The sequence below is a fragment of the Macaca nemestrina genome (assembly GCF_043159975.1).
Source record: "Macaca nemestrina isolate mMacNem1 chromosome 8 unlocalized genomic scaffold, mMacNem.hap1 SUPER_8_unloc_1, whole genome shotgun sequence".
Taxonomy (NCBI): domain Eukaryota; kingdom Metazoa; phylum Chordata; class Mammalia; order Primates; family Cercopithecidae; genus Macaca; species Macaca nemestrina.
This window is the reverse complement of record NW_027257565.1, coordinates 235,162-251,124: the sequence shown is the minus strand read 5'-3', so window position 1 is coordinate 251,124 and position 15,963 is coordinate 235,162. Positions and strand designations below refer to the sequence as shown.

The window sequence follows — 15,963 nt, the reverse complement described above, 5'->3', positions numbered from 1 at the left end:
TTTTAATTATGAATCATTTTAAGTTTACAGAAAGTACAGTAAGCTCCCATATACTGTTCTCTGTTTCCCCTCCTGTTAACATCTTACATAACTATGATACATTCATCAAAACTGAGAAATTAACTTTAATACCTTACTATTACCAAAACTCCAGACTTTACACAGATTTCACTAGGTTTTCCACTAATGTTCTTTTTCTGTTCTAGGATCCAATCCAGGATACCACATTGCATTTAGCATTTTGTTTTTCAGTTCTCATTTACTCCTTCCTGCCAACTTCTGGATTAGAACCTCATATAGATAGCCACTTATAAATAGCTGTTAATTAACTAACACAGCATCCTGCACTTCATAACTGGTAGCAATTCTGCCCTAAAAATAAAGCAATCCACAGGGCAGTGACCAGTCTGCGTCAGCAGTGTCACCAGCCTGCCGTGGAGGCTAGGCTGGCTCTACTCAGACCCCAGCATCCTCTTAGGTAGGCCTGGGTTAGAGAAAGAAATCTACTTTGGGCCCAAACAAACTGGACAATCTAGCCAAGCTTACTGATCCCATTCTTGAAGATAAAAGTAAGCCAGTTTATTCTGGGGGAAACTCCTTATAACAATACTTACAGGATGACTGGAGTGTCAAATGATTTAGGAAACCGCAGTTAAGATTTTTTTTTTTTTTTTGAGTTCCAGTCTATCCAAAGGCAACAGTAGAAAGACAGTCTGGGCAAAGGTGGAGGAAAAACAGAAATCACCCCATGACCGTTGGGTAGGATTCTCTGGAGAACAGCTACTGCACAATTACCTGCACACCCAGCCTCCTTCTTCCTTCCCTCATCCAGTTCCTCTCCATGACTGTGACACAGAGACACCCACAGAGAGAAAAGCAAGCAAAAAATTTGTAGCGCAAAGTAAAATGTGCAAACAGCCCATCTAAACCATAGTTCTCATGCCAGCTCTACAGACATGGCTTCTGGGGGCACAAGATAATGACTTCTGAAGTGGAAGCAATTATCTCTCATACTCTTGTGGATTCAAGTTCTAATTTCTGATGACATTCTTCCTCTAAATTTCTGACATACATACACTTCCCAAGGTTCCCCTGTGGCACTGACCTGGAATCTCAGGAATTCTTAGAAATGAGAGGAAACTAAATGATCAAGTCCAACTCTTGGAGGCAACTTCAAAATACTGCTCACTCAGAGGAGAACCGGGTGGGGCCTAGAAATCAGCCTGAGGGCTCCCTCTAGATGCATTACCACAAACTGATGTTTTCTTCTCTCTCTTTTGGTAATTAACAAGTTGACATATGAGTTGTTAAGACTTTGAGGCCAGGTGTGATGGCTCATGACTGTAACCCCAGCACTTTGGGAGGCCAAGGCGGGCGAATCACGAGGTCAGGAGTTCAAGACCAGCCTGGCCAACATAGTGAAACCCTGTCTCTACTAAAAATACAAAAAAAAGTACCCAGGCATGGTGGCAGGCGTCTGTAGTCCCAGCTACTTGGAGTCAGAGGTAGCAGTGAGCCAAGATCACGCCACTGCACTCCAGCCCCGGTGACACAGTGCACAGTGAGATTCTGTCTCAAAAAATAAATAAATAAATAAAATAAAAGACTTTAATGAAAGCAAGTTAGAGAAAGCAGGGAGAAGTACTCAACAACCGTGACTGACAGGCAGCAAGTTCATGGAGAAGGCACTCAAGGCCTTTTTTTTTTCCTTTTTTTTTGAGACAGTCTCACTCTGCCACCCAGGATGGAGTACAGTGGTGCAATCTCAACACACTGCAACCTCTGCCTCCTGGGTTCAAGCAATTCTCGTGCCTCAGGCTACAGAGCAACAGGGGCTACAGGTGCCCACCACTACACCCTGCTAATTTTTGTATTTTTTTAGGTAGAGATGGGGTTTCACCATGTTGGACAGGCTGGTCTTCAACTCCTGACCTCAGGTGATCTGCCCGCCTCAGCCTCCCAAAGTGCTGGGATTACAGGTGTGAGCCATCGTGCCCGGCCCACTCAAGGCCATTTAATGTGCTTGCTCTCCCTGGAGGCAAAGGGCACAGATCCCACACTCCTCAGCAGCCAATGCTTCCCCAAGGTGAGTTCTGTCTGGATGTTAAGATCTGTAGACAATTCCACCGTGCTCTCTGCAGTAGGACCCAGCGATCATCTACATAATTCTCTGCCTCCCATGAACCTAGGTCGACAATGGACTTGCTTCTCCCTAATTGCAAAGTAATAATGAATGTCTGCAGCTGAACATTCCTATCAACTTTTGGGGCATGTTATGTAGTCTCAGAAATTTGTTTGAAAACATCAACATGGCTCCTCTCTTCAGTCCGTACGTCCAAAATGACAAAGAAAAGAAGGAACAACGGTCGCGCCAAAAAGGGCCGCGGCCATGTGCAGCCTATTCGCTGCACTAACTGTGCCCGATGCGTGCCCAAGGACAAGGCCATTGAGAAATTCGTCATTCGAAACATAGTGGAGGCCGCAGAGGTCAGGGACATTTCTGAGGCGAGCGTATTTGATGCCTATGTGCTTCCCAAGCTATGTGTGAAGCTGCATTACTGTGTGAGTCGTTCAATTCACAGCAAAGTAGTCAGGAATCGATCTCGTGAAGCCCGCAAGGACCGAACACCCCCTCCCCGATTTAGACCTGCGGGTGCTGCCCCACGTCCCCCACCAAAGCCCATGTAAGGAGCTGAGTCCTTAAAGACTGAGACAGACTCTTCTCTGGAGAAAAATAAAATGGAAATTGTACTTTAAAAAAAAAAAAAAAAGAAAAGAAAACATCAACATGGTCATGATTCATGATCTAAATAAAAGCAATTACATTCAGGTGATTGTTGTCCCTATAGATCTTATTAATCAGCACTATTATTGAGTATGAATGTAAAGGGAATTAGCAGACCATTCAGAGTAAGTGTTCCCAACTTAATAAAATCTACACCTAGTTTTCTAGAACTCTTTATGGTGGCTCTGGATGAATACAGGTATTAGTCTGTGGTCAGAAGGACTTGCATTATGCCCTCCTCCTTGCTGTAACTGTCCATTTGAGTTACAGGACAAGGCAGACAGGAAGTGTGGCATCAATGCCCAGCTAGATCACAGGCCAGATAAAATATCAGCATGCCTGGGTAGAATCTTTTTTTTTTTTTGATATGGAGTCTTGCTCTGTCATCCAGGCTGGAGTGCAATGGCATGATCTTGGCTCATTGCAACCTCTGCCTTCTGGATTCAAGCAATTCTCCTGCCTCAGCCTCCCAAGTGGCTGAGATTACAGGTGCCCATCACCATGACTGGCTAATTTTTATATTTCTCTAGAGACAGGGTTTCACCACGTTACCCAGGCTGGTCTTGAACTCCTGACCCCAAGTAATCTGCCCGCCTCAGCCTCCCAAAGTGCTGGGATTACAGGCATGAGCCACCATGCCCAGCCCAGTAGGCTCTTTTAGAAGTCCCTGTTTCCTTTTAGCACAATCTGAGTATGGTGGGAGGGAGGGAAGCGGGGGAAACAGAGGCTCGGAGGCAGAGTAGTCAATGTCATGAGAAAGCTATTTTTAAGCCTTAAGGTGACACTGAGGGTGGAGGTTGCCGACACCTTTTAGCTTTGTCTTGAAGCCAGGCCATGTGACTGTAATTTAGAGTGATTAGCTAGAAGCATCTTAGTAGGAAGGGAATTTGTATTTATAACCAGATAAGTACTGTATACAACTGGATCACACACATCTTGAAGCCACTTCCCCAGCTTTATTATGCTTGCAATGATTTTTTTGTAGACTCTCTGCATTTCTTTATAAAGAGCCCTAAGTGTGTCCTTAAGTAAATTGCCATCAAATATGATAAAGTCACATTCATATTACTCAAAAAGTCTAATATTCCTGCTCTTTTATCTTTGATGCATAAAAATAAAACTAATGAAATCCCAAAGGAAAAATCTGCACATACACCACCAACAAACACCCTCCCTGCTCACAGGCAGGAGGAGGAACCTGCGGGGATTGTAGTAGGCTGCACGAAGCACCTCCGGAATGGTGTGACTCTACCAACTCTACCGGCGGAAGGAGACAGAGGTGGAATCAGACACCGGGTGATAAGCGCTCACTTACATCTCCACCTGTGAGCGTCCACATACATACTCAGAAGTTAGTCCTCAGCATCACCAACATACCAATTCTCATCACAAGAATGGCTCATGTACAAGAAAAGGTTTTCCAAAGCATGTGAGGCCCCGTCCCTCAGGGACCATGACATTTCTTCCCACCTGATTGTAACCGGAATTGCATCTTCACCTGGGGAGAAGACAGGATGTGAAAATGTCTTCTCAATGCAGTAACAGAGGTGTCACTTGTTTTAAAAGTGAGAAACTAACTAACGCTTAGAACTGTAAACCCCAGAGCATTGTTTGTGAATACCAAGGACCTAGAAGTCTCCTCAGGCAGGCCAGAGAGGGATAGGAGAATGAGCATCCACATTTAGAGCCCAAAATATGCCTTCTTTTTTTTTTTTTTTTTTTTGAGACGGAGTCTTGCTCTGTCACCCAGGCTGGAGTGCAGTGGCCGGATCTCAGCTCACTGCAAGCTCCGCCTCCCGGGTTTACGCCGTTCTCCTGCCTCAGCCTCCCGAGTAGCTGGGACTACAGGCGCCCGCCACCTCGCCCGGCTAGTTTTTTTGTATTTTTTAGTAGAGACGGGGTTTCACCGTGTTAGCCGGGATCGTCTCTCGATCTCCTGGCCTCGTGATCCGCCCGTCTCGGCCTCCCAAAGTGCTGGGATTACAGGCTTGAGCCACCGCGCCCGGCCAAAATATGCCTTCTAATAGAAATCATGCTATAAAGATTGGGTAGGGCTGGGCACGGTGGCTCACGCCTGTAATCCCAGCACTTTGGGAGGCCGAGGTCGGCAGATCACCTGAGGTCAGGAGTTTGACACCAGCCTGGCCAACATGGTGAAACCCCACCTCTATCAAAAATACAAAAATTAGCTGGGCATGTCGGCAGGCACCTGTAATCCCAGCTGCTGGGGAAGCTGAGGCAGGAGAATCAGGATACAGAGGTTGTGGTGAGCTGAGATCGCATCACTGCACTCCAGCCTGGGTGACAGAGCAAGATTACGTCTCAAAAAAGAAAAAAAAATTAAATTAAAAGAAAGCCAAAAGTTTCTTTTAATTCTCTAAATGAATTCTAAAATAAGGAAGATTGGTGGATCAGTTAGGAATCTAACCAGATTTTATATTATTCCTGTGGGGGAAAAGTGTTTCATACTCTAGGTAACATATTTGTAAATCAACCACTGGAACACAATACATTTGTCCTCTGGTGACTAATGAGGAGGGCCAGGGGATAGATTTTTGCCCTTTGTCTTGGAGAAAGGTGCTGCTGGTGGAGAGGGGGACTGTGGCCCCTGCCCCTGTGTGGGTAGTGAGAGCCAGCAGAGAGCTGCCACTTCCTGAAAACGCCACATGTGAAAATGCATCCTGGTTCCACCCTCCTGAGTCCCTGTGTGCAAAATTGCCTCCCCAAGTCTTCCTGGTACACATCCCTTCACTTGCTCCCAGTTAAGGCTCTTCCCCAAAGATCCAGGTAAGCAACTCTGCTTAATATGTTAGGTTTCGTGCTTTTTGTTTTGTTTTGTTTTGTTTTGTTTTCTCTTGTCATTTGGGCTTGCTCTTTCCTCTGCACTTAGATTTCTCTGCACAAAAGCCATTCCACAATGTTCTCATTGTTTTCAGTTCTCTACCCAGCAAAGCAGCCCTGGGATAAGAACCACAAGGGGTAGTTGGACCTAATTCTGAGACTTTACTTGGTAATAAAATCCAAATCGGATGGGGAGAAAGGGATGGCAACACCATTGGATAAGCCAGATGTGGTCTCTATGGTGGACCGCAGGCACATAGGAAGTCCAGATGTGAAATCATCCTCTAAGCTGTCAGATTTGGAGCTTATTGGCTTTTGCTCAGTAGTGTGCTCTGACAGCCTTGCAAAGAACGTTTGATTTTGTTTCAACCTGTTTTATAGATTAGTACATCATTGGACAATGTCTGAAGATGACATCTAGCCTTTCGGTGGTCTTACTCATACTTAGAGATATGTATTGATCATCTACTATATGCCAGGCATTGAGGAGACAATGATGAATAATTCCCATCTTCAGAAGCTTGTGGTGAAAGACAGAGAATGACACATCACTGGGTCAGTCAACCTCAGTACACTGTGATGGGATCTATAGTAGACAAGGGGAAGTGCAGAAGAGACAATAACTTTCCCTAAGAGCACTGGGGCCTTCACAGAGGAAGAAGGATTTGAACTGAGTCTTGAAGGATGCGTAGGACTTGACCAAGCCTATGTAAGATGTGGAGATGAGAAAGGAGATGGCACCATCTGGAAAAGGGAAAGAAATGCAGAGCAGGAGATGAAGTGGACAGGGAGGCGGGATCCAGGCTAAAAGAAGGTTCCAGACCTAGCTGGGATGATACCTTTAGCTTCCCACGCTCCCTACAGAATATTTTTACTAACTGAAGGATTAGAACTCAGTATTATACTTCTCATTTAACCTGTCTGTATTTCCCACTAATAGTGCTAAAATTACTCCTTTTCCATCACTACATGACTTGCAAGTAAACCACTTTGCTATGGAACGCCTGCCTAGTTAGTTGCAAACTGCGGGAAGTGCCATCAGGAGGGAAGTCATCAAGAATTCCTGGGCATTAGAGTTGTGCTTCCTGAGACACCTGTAAGTGTGTTTATTCCTGCTAAGTCATCTGGCATCAACTTAAAAGCAGAGGTTTTTCAATTAATTGTAAAGTGAAAGTGGCAATCAGGCTGTGGGGAGTGACTAGATGAAAGAGTTAGAGGGATTCAGGTCTCCTCCATTCCCCAAAAGGCAGAAAGGGTCTAATTAGAAACAAAGCTAATGTAACGTCTTTCCTGAGGGGCCTTCCTCGGGGGTGATTTCTTTTGTTCTATTTCATTTTCGTATGTGTTGGTATTAATCAGAGTCCACTAAAATGCAGGGTAGAAATGTCTCGAGATGGCATATATTCATGTGAAACATGTATACTTCTATTTAGAATGGGCTTCAAAGAGTGGTTGCTTGAAAACAAAATTCTTAATCTAAGATGCACACACTTTGCGGATCCTCAGCAGCTGGCACAGAGGAATCAAGTGATTCGCTGGGATGCTTTCACTCTGGGGCTTATGTACACTAAAGATCTCCTTTAAAGTCATGATTTCCAGGAGGCTGAGGCAGGAGAATCACTTGAACCTGGGAGGCAGAGGTAGCAATGAGCCGAGATCGTGCCACTGCACTCCAGCCTGGTGACAGAATGAGACTCTGCCTCAAAAAAAAGAAAAAAAGAAACAAACAGTCATGATTTCACGTCAGCCTACTTTCAGAGACAGCATTGCATTTAAAGAAACAGGGGAATGAGAAGTAAGAGATGGGCTTTGTAAAATTAATAATAGTATTCTAAACATGTGCTGTGCACATTTGCATAATTTTTATCATGGGACCAGCTAAGCCAGGATACTCCAATTTCCATTCTGCTTTTCCTATCTTACTTATTTCTCAACAGATACTCATTACTGGCATTTTCCTAAATCAATCTTACCTGATTTCCATTACCCCTTGTTGTTTTTGACAGAGGTTCATTAGATCTCAGAGTATGCTGGCTAAATGTGACAGGCTGGCACTTTCAGAAATAAAGACTATTCTATTTCCCTAATTAGAACAGCATCCTTGCACAGACTGCCCAGATGCACCTGCCTTTACGCAAACTCTGAAGGCCAAACATGTTGCCTTTTTATTTGGTCAAAGATACTTTGTGTTAAAACAGACAGATTGGAGCAAACTTGGTTCAAATGCATTTTTCTCATTCATTTGGTGGCATCAAGATCATGGGCTTTTCTAGACAAATAGTTTCAAAGGAGTGTAGCCAACCATTGGTTATTCAGTAACTGATTAAGTAGAATATCTGTGATGTAAATCTCTTGTTCTCAATTTTCTCTCTGCTGATTTTGGCCTTTCCACCGCCTTACTGCAAAGTGGTTATTGTACCAGAGAGCAGATAATGCAAGAAAAAGGAGCGAAAATGGAGCCAGTTAAGTGATCTCATAGTTAGCTGTTCCGCGTTCCCATCAAACTTGATTATCTATAGTTGGATTGAATGTAATTTAGGTCAGAAGTCAGCAAACCGCACCACCAAACCATAGTCAGCAAACCCACAACCCAAACCTGGCCCACTGCCTGCTTTTTGTCAATATAGTTTTATTGGCACACAGCCATGCTCACTCATTTATGTATTCTCAATGGCTGCTTTTGTACTATAACAGCAGAGTTGAGGAGTGGCAACAGAAACAATATGGGCGGCAGAGTCTAAAATACTTTCTGGCTCTTCACAGAAGAACTTCACCAACTGTCTTGGGGGCTTTGGCTAATGTGTTCCGCTTCTTAGAGCATAGTTTGACTGAGGTAAAGGTCTCACATCCTCTAGTTCATAAGCCTGGATTTCATACTGGCCACATATAGGAACATTGTAAATGTTAAAACCACCCTAAGTCATCGGAGAGGTACAAGAAGATATTTTGGAAGGATGCTTTCAAGTACAAGAACAAGAAAACCCTAAATCAACTGGCTTGAGGAAATTATTTTCTCACACAACAAAGAGGGAGTTTAGCTCCAGAGTCCTTTTTGTTAGTGGTTTGGAAATCTAACAAATACTCAGGTTCTTTTTTATCTCTTTGGCTGCTACCTTTGGCCTGCCTGGTTTGTGCCTCTGGCTAACTTTCCATATAACCCTGTGATGGCTGCCAGAGTTCTCATCATCTCAGGCAGATACAACAGTGTCCACAAGCAACTGAACAATCATCTTTCCTCGTGTCTATTTTTAAGGTTGAGGAAAATCATTCCTGGAACTCCCACTCCCCACCTCAGCTGACTTCTGCATTTCAGTAGCCAGAATAGCACCACTGATCCGTGGATTAAACCAGTGACTGACAAGGAGGCAAAGGCCACAGCTTAATCCAACCACAATGCCACCCATAGGGCTAAGTGGATGTATTTCTCCTGTGAAGCTTATAGATTAGCTGAAATGAGTGGATACTTGAACAGAATTGGAGATCTGCCAGAAGGAAAAAGGAGAAGAGGGTGGATATTGAGTAGGCAACCAAGAATGTCGGCCATAGAGTGGCATGAATCCCATTTCCTTATCAGAAGAATAATTCAAAAGGTGTGTCCAATTAGTGATGAACAAGTTATAATCCGTGTATAAAGTATAGAACTTTTATATACAGTAGAGAACACCTTCTATTTTATAAATGAAACAATTTCATGAACTATCACTATGAACATTTTCTCTCTCTCGATCTTAAGAGGTTAAGACAAGATAAAAATTCCTTCAAGGTCTGAGATACAAAAACCATTATTAATTCAAAACCTAAAATAAAAGAATGTTAAGTATTTGAATAATATTTTATTTATTTTTTTATAAGCTGAATTTTTATGCAAAGAATATGAGCTAGTCTTTTAAAAATAACAAAATACCAAAAGTAAAAATAGGTAGTTATGGGATTAGTGCTAGGAAAATAAGGATAGAAAAATATTAAAGACAAGGGGAGCATGCAGAAACGCAAATCATATGTTTCTGGAGAGTTAAGAGCTGCCTAAGAATTACTCTCTGTGATTTGAAACAAGGAGAGAAACACATTAAGTTAGAAAACTGACAATGTCCTTAAGATAAAATTACAATAACGGTTTAGAGGAAGCATAGCTTTGGTTGATATTAAAACTTGAGATAAATTTCACTCACATTTCCTCATAAATATTATTCTTAGCATCAAGGTTTTAAAGTCTGATATATTAGTTAAAGTGATGCTAACTACTGAAACAAACAAACTTTAATACTTCAGTACCTTAACACAGTATACATTTTTTTCTTGTTCATGTAGCATCCTGTGCTGGTGGCAAAATGTTTCCATCTTGCGGGTCCATACCGCATTCAGCTACAACAGTTTCCCAATCTGAGCATCACTGGTATTTCAGAACACATGATGCTTTGTTGTGGAGGGCCATTGTGTGCCATTGTAGGATGTTGAGAAGCATCACTAACCACTACTAAGTAGACACCAGAAGCACACCAATCAAAAATGCCTCCTACTACTGCCAAATGTCTCCTGGGAGACAAAATTGCCTCTGGTTGAGAACCACTGAGTTAGAGGATGGGGAAAGAAAGAGTCGAGAAGGCACATCTGGTTTCATTAAAATGTAATTTACACATGCGCACACAAATGCTTGGATCTTAAGTGTTGAGTTCAATGAGTTTTGACAATTGTTACACCTGTGTAATAACCATTCAGAACAAGATGCCAACTTTTTTTTTTTTTTTTTTTACCTAAAATGTTGCCTAGTGCTCATGTGTAGTCAACCCACCATTCCCCGCAGGCAACTACTTCCTTATTTTTCTCACCATAGACTAGTTTTGTCTATTACTGGACTCCAAACAAATGGAATTATACAATATGCGCTCTTTTATGTTTGGCTCCTAGCACACAATGCTTTGAAACTTATCCATGTTTTGCCTGAATCAGTAGTTCTTTCCTTCCTATTAAACAGTATTCTAATGTGTGAATACACCATGAATTTGTTTCTTTGTTCAACTGTTTTACATTTTCTTTTTAAACAGTCTGACCTAAAAGCGATGCATTTCACTTCTGTTCACATTCCACGGGTGAGACTAGCATCATGATCCATCTAATTGTAAGGAGGGCTAGGAAATGATGTCTTTAATAGGGAAGACACTTGTCAGCAACAATTCTGTACTCTAGGAGGTAGGGTACAAATCTTTTCGAGGACAGTTAATTATCTCTGTCATATCAAGTATCCAAATGGAAGGTCTGTGTATTGTTCTATTCATGCTACATATATAGTACATTTTGAAATCCAGTCTAAAGCATTATTATTCATTTACACATTTTACTGTTAACCATGTTAAATAGCAAAGCAAAAATCACATTTCAAGTAGTTATCCACATGTTCTAAGTAGATACTAAATAATCAACCAATATCCAAAGCAACAAATACTTTTTAGTTAGTGCTTATTAGTGCTTTCTTTGTATATATAAATATATTTTTTTTTGAGGGAGGGAGCCTGGGTAGGGAGTCTCACCTTGTTGCCAGGCTGGAGTGCAGTGGCGCAATCTCAGCTCACTGCAATCTCCGCCTCCTGGATTCAAGTAAATGAATCTCCTGCCTCAGCCTTGGGAGTAGCTGGGACTACAGGCATGCACCACCACACCCAGCTAATTTTTGTATTTTTAGTAGAGACGGGGTTTCACCTTGTTGGCCAAGATGGTCTCAATTTCTTGACCTTGTCAATCTCCCGCCTGCCTTGGCCTCCCAAAGTGCTGGGATTACAGGCGTGAGCCACCCCGCATGACCATATATTTCTTTCTTGAAGCCTCAGTATTTAAAAAAACAAATTATTTGGCATTGATTAAAACATGGTTGATCAGGTATAAACAATATGTTTGAGTAACCGTAATTATGTTTAAAATCTGCAGACCTGTGATTCACAGAAGGCTTCGTTTGGATTTCATATGTGAGTACATTATGTTTTAATCTAAACTAAAAAGAAAACAGATAATCCATAATAATAGAAATGTAAATGAAACATTTATCACAATTATCCATGAATGGAAGCCCATAGTCATGAATTCATGAATATTTTTACAGTAAAATTTTTCCCAGTCCCTTTAAATGGCTGGCTCCCTAAAAACACATTGTGAAAACAGTTATCTTTCTTGCTTGAATAATGCTGAAAGATGAAAGAGACTAGCATTCTTTGCTTTACTTTTACTAATAATTTTACATATATAAGAACACAATACAAATACATAACAGGAAAACTGTGATTGAAGATGAATTGATTTAAATCTATCCCTCATTTGGAAATATGAGCATGTCTGCTGGGATTCCAACATATAAAAATAGAAATGTTATTTATAAATGTGCATGAATGTGCCATCATATGATGATCCTTTTTTGCCTAATCTAACACATTCACAATACTTTATTCCTCTAAAATACTTAATTTGTACTCATTCTATATTCTGTGTATGTGGGTTCTTAAGAGTGTTCCCAACCTGTGTTCCCCCGAAGGATTCAGACCTAAGTGTGTGTCTGAGTGGGATTGACACAGCCTGGTGGGGATCTCAGAAGGCTCTAAGGAAACCCTAGGGAAACAACCCCCCTCAAAGAAGTGCAAACAAATCTGACTCAAAGAAAAAGAATCCAAGAAAGGATTCTGGGAAGATCATGGAAGTAGGAAATTCCGGGAATGTTTCCCCATCTAGATAGCAGTCACACTCATAAACTCTATCTAATGTAACTGTTTTGGAACTCTGGAGTCCATTGTAGGCTTGCAACTTCCAAGGGAAGGCTTGAACAGTAAATTGCAGTGAATTTCAGTCCATTTCAGCTCCTTGTACAGTAGCAGCTACTCGTCTCCCAGCCACAGCCCCATAGCAGGCTGCTGTGTATGGGTTCCTGGAGTAATGTACACATAGTTGCAGGAGCCAGGGTGGGCAAAAAGAATCCTGGCCTTCAAATGTCAGGGATCTGCACCCTAATCACTGATCACTGCTTCTGATCACAGAGGTGCAAGGAGCTGGGGAGACACTATTGTTGCACCTCCCCATTTGTTGCAAGCCCCACCTCCCCTGGCTGGAGTGAGTTCCAGTGGATTTATAGGACTGGTACCTATTCCTTTCCCCTTTATTTTTCTCTTTTGGGAGCCAGACAGGAAACACTGGAACATTCCAAAGTAACTGCATATGAGGGGGGGTGGGAATTAGAAAATGACTGCACATGCCCAGTAAAAGGCACAGGCTCAGAAAAGACCTGAGAAGACTTTAAATTCATACTTCAGGTTGATACTCGGCACAGAGACGGTCTACAATGATGAGAGAGAGAGAGAGAGAAACAATAACAAGAAACAGCAAACCCAAGGGACAAAGGAGAATCATTTCCAGAGTTACTACATTATTAGACTCAAATTATCAACAAAAAGAAAAAAAAATCACAAGACATACAAAGAAACAGAGAAGTACATTCCATTGAAAGGAAAAACAGTAAATCAGCAGAAACTGCCCCTGAAGAGCACCTGATGGCAAATCTACGAGACAAACACTTGAAAACAGCTGTCTTAAAGACGATCAGAGACTCCAGGGAAGACACGGAAAAGTTCAAGAAAATGATTTATGAATAAAGTTGAAATAACAGTAAGGATTGGAGATATTTGTACACACGCATTCACAGCAGCTTTACTCACAACAGCTAACAGGTGGAAGCAATTCAGTGTCCATGGATGGACAATTGGATAAACAAAATGTGATGTATACATAAAATGGAATATTATTTAGTCTTTAAAAAGAAGGAAATTCTGACAAATGCTGCAACATGGATGAAACTTGTGGACATTATGCTAAGTGCAACAAGTCACTCATGAAAAGGCAAATACTGTGTGATTCCACTTATATGAGGTACCTATGGGAGTCAGAGGCAGGAAGTAGAATGGTAATCGCCAGGGGCTGGGAGAAGGGGAATCAGGGAGTTATTGTTTAGTGGGTATAGAGTTTCAGTTTTACAAGATGGAGAGAGTTCTAGAGACGGACAGTGGTGATGTTTGCACAACGCTGTGAATGTATTTACTACCAATGAACTGTATGCTTAAAATGCCTAAGATGGTAAATTTTATGTATACATATTTTAGCTCAATTTTTAAAAATTGGGAAAAAAAGAAAAAAGACAAAGGGATCTTAGAAGAGTGCCTACAACAGGAAGGTCAGACCCTGCAGCAGGTACTGGGAGGCAGCCAGCTCCAACAAGCAAAAGATGCCAGCCCAGGCACACACTTGGCACCAGACAGAGCTGGAGCCGGTATAATGAGGCGCCAGGGCCCACAGCCTTAGGAGCCCGAGCAGAAAAGAGGCATCTGGCATCTGTACAGTTGGGCAGCAGGGAGCAGGGCCCAAGCCATTGGGCTGGATTCATATCCAGGACTCTTCTTCCTGGCAGGAACAAGCACCTGCTCCAGAGTGGCAGCTAAATTGCCAAGATGCCACAGGGGTAGAGGAGGAAGGACGGTTTATAGCTATCCAAAATATCCACAGGTCCATGAGGGCAGGGTAAGTTTTGGAGCAAGCATGACTGATACTGGTGTCCAGGGTTATGGGGTAGGCCTTCATCATCTCTTCCCAAAAAGGCCCTGAGGCCTGGATGCCCCAGTGGCCTCAGCTGTGGGAAGAGGAAGAAGACAGACACCAGAAACCAGGGACATCTGGCAGACTTGGGCTAAGCAAGACCTCCATATTTTTTTTTTTTTTTTTTTTTGAGTTGGGGGTCTAGCACTGTTGCTCAGGCTGGAATGCAGTGGCATGATCATAGCTTACTGCATCTTCAAACTCCTGAGCTCAAGTGATCCTCTCACCTCACCCTGCCAAGTGTCTGGGATGACAGGCACACACCACCACACCAAGCTAATTTTTTATTTTCATTTTCGTAGAGGCCTTGCTATGTTGCCCAGGTTGGTCTTGAACTCCTGGCCTCAAGCAATCCTGCCTCCTAAGTAGCTGGGCTTACAAGCAAAACCCAACATGCTTGGCTGACCTCCGTACTTTTAACTTAAAAATCTGAGCATAGTTAAAGGGAGTTGACATCCTTTTTTAAGAGCCCCAAATTCATCTTAGCAGGCAGACAATTATAGCAGGGGATTCAGTGGGTAGAATAGACCCATTCTTGGTCTTTCATTAAGATTGTCATTGTCTTTGCAAAAATCAAAACTCTGGTATATTTCATTTCCAAGCTTAAAATGCCTTGAAACTCTATTATGTTCTACATTTTAAAAAGTCAGAGAGAGGGTAACTGCATCTAATTTGCAATGCATGCCTAGTCACAATGTTAATTCACAGGACTCGTGTTAATATTATTATATACTTCAAAGTGAATCTTGTCTATTCTACAGAATTAACTAGAGCTGTTTGGGGGCCTGTTAACAAGTTGCTGAAATGCAGAAGCTTTTGGATTTGTTGAGCAGTCATAACCTATTACAAGTTGTGTCAAGACAATTTCAGGGACAGGCCACCGAGAATCGCTGTTCTTGGTGGAGCCTTAGGCACTGCTTTCAGATTTCATTAAGAATGACATATACAGGGATTCCAGATAACTATTACAGGTGGGCTCCTGTTTAAGAAATATTAGTTGTGAAAGGCAGCCTTAGAACAGGTCTAAATTAGCAGGAATAAAGAGTTTTCTATTTACTCAACAACTCTGGTTTATTCATTCAACAAATGTTTCCTGAGTCTCGCCATGAATCTCCACAGTATTCCAGGAATACTCTGAGTAAGACACATCTTGCCCTGAAGGAGTTGACACCTTGAAGGTAGATATTAATAATTAGCTAATCCAGAGGTGATCTGTAAAAACAAAATACTATGAACACTAAAATGATGGAAACACTATTTCCAGCAAGAAATTCAAGGAGAGTTCCACAAGAAAGGTAGTTCCTAAGTGAGACTCAAAGATAGCAGGATTTTAGCCATTAGTGGTTGCAAGTAGGAAAGATGAACAATGCTTAAAAGAATGAGGACAACAAGCTACAAGGCATGCACTGGACATGGCAAAGTTATTTCTCAATAGGCACACGTTTGGCATTTTAGATGGGACTAGTCTTAGTTATGAAGTGTTGCTCTGCAAATTGCAGGACATTTGGCATGGCTGGCCTCTCCTGCTAAGTACCTGTAACGCCCCACTGCAACAATAAAAAACACCCTGGCACATTCTTAAATGGCCCGAAGAGGAGTTACTAGCCCTAGTTTTAAGATGCAGTGTGTGAAATGTGTAATGTATTACTGGCATCTGCGTGTGAACCACAATCGACTTTGTGAGACTCTACAAAATAAAAGAAAACAAAGTCTGGAAG

At 42.1% G+C, this 15,963-nt stretch overlaps 1 protein-coding gene and 1 pseudogene across 1 annotated transcript in view; one reads left to right on the top strand and one right to left on the bottom strand.

The window, feature by feature from the left end:
* LOC105476543 (zinc finger matrin-type protein 4) overlaps positions 1 to 15,963 on the bottom strand; it is a 233,791-nt gene that overhangs the window by 49,984 nt on the left and 167,844 nt on the right. The window lies entirely within an intron of this gene.
* Positions 2,334 to 2,761, top strand: LOC105476542 (small ribosomal subunit protein eS26 pseudogene; annotated as a pseudogene).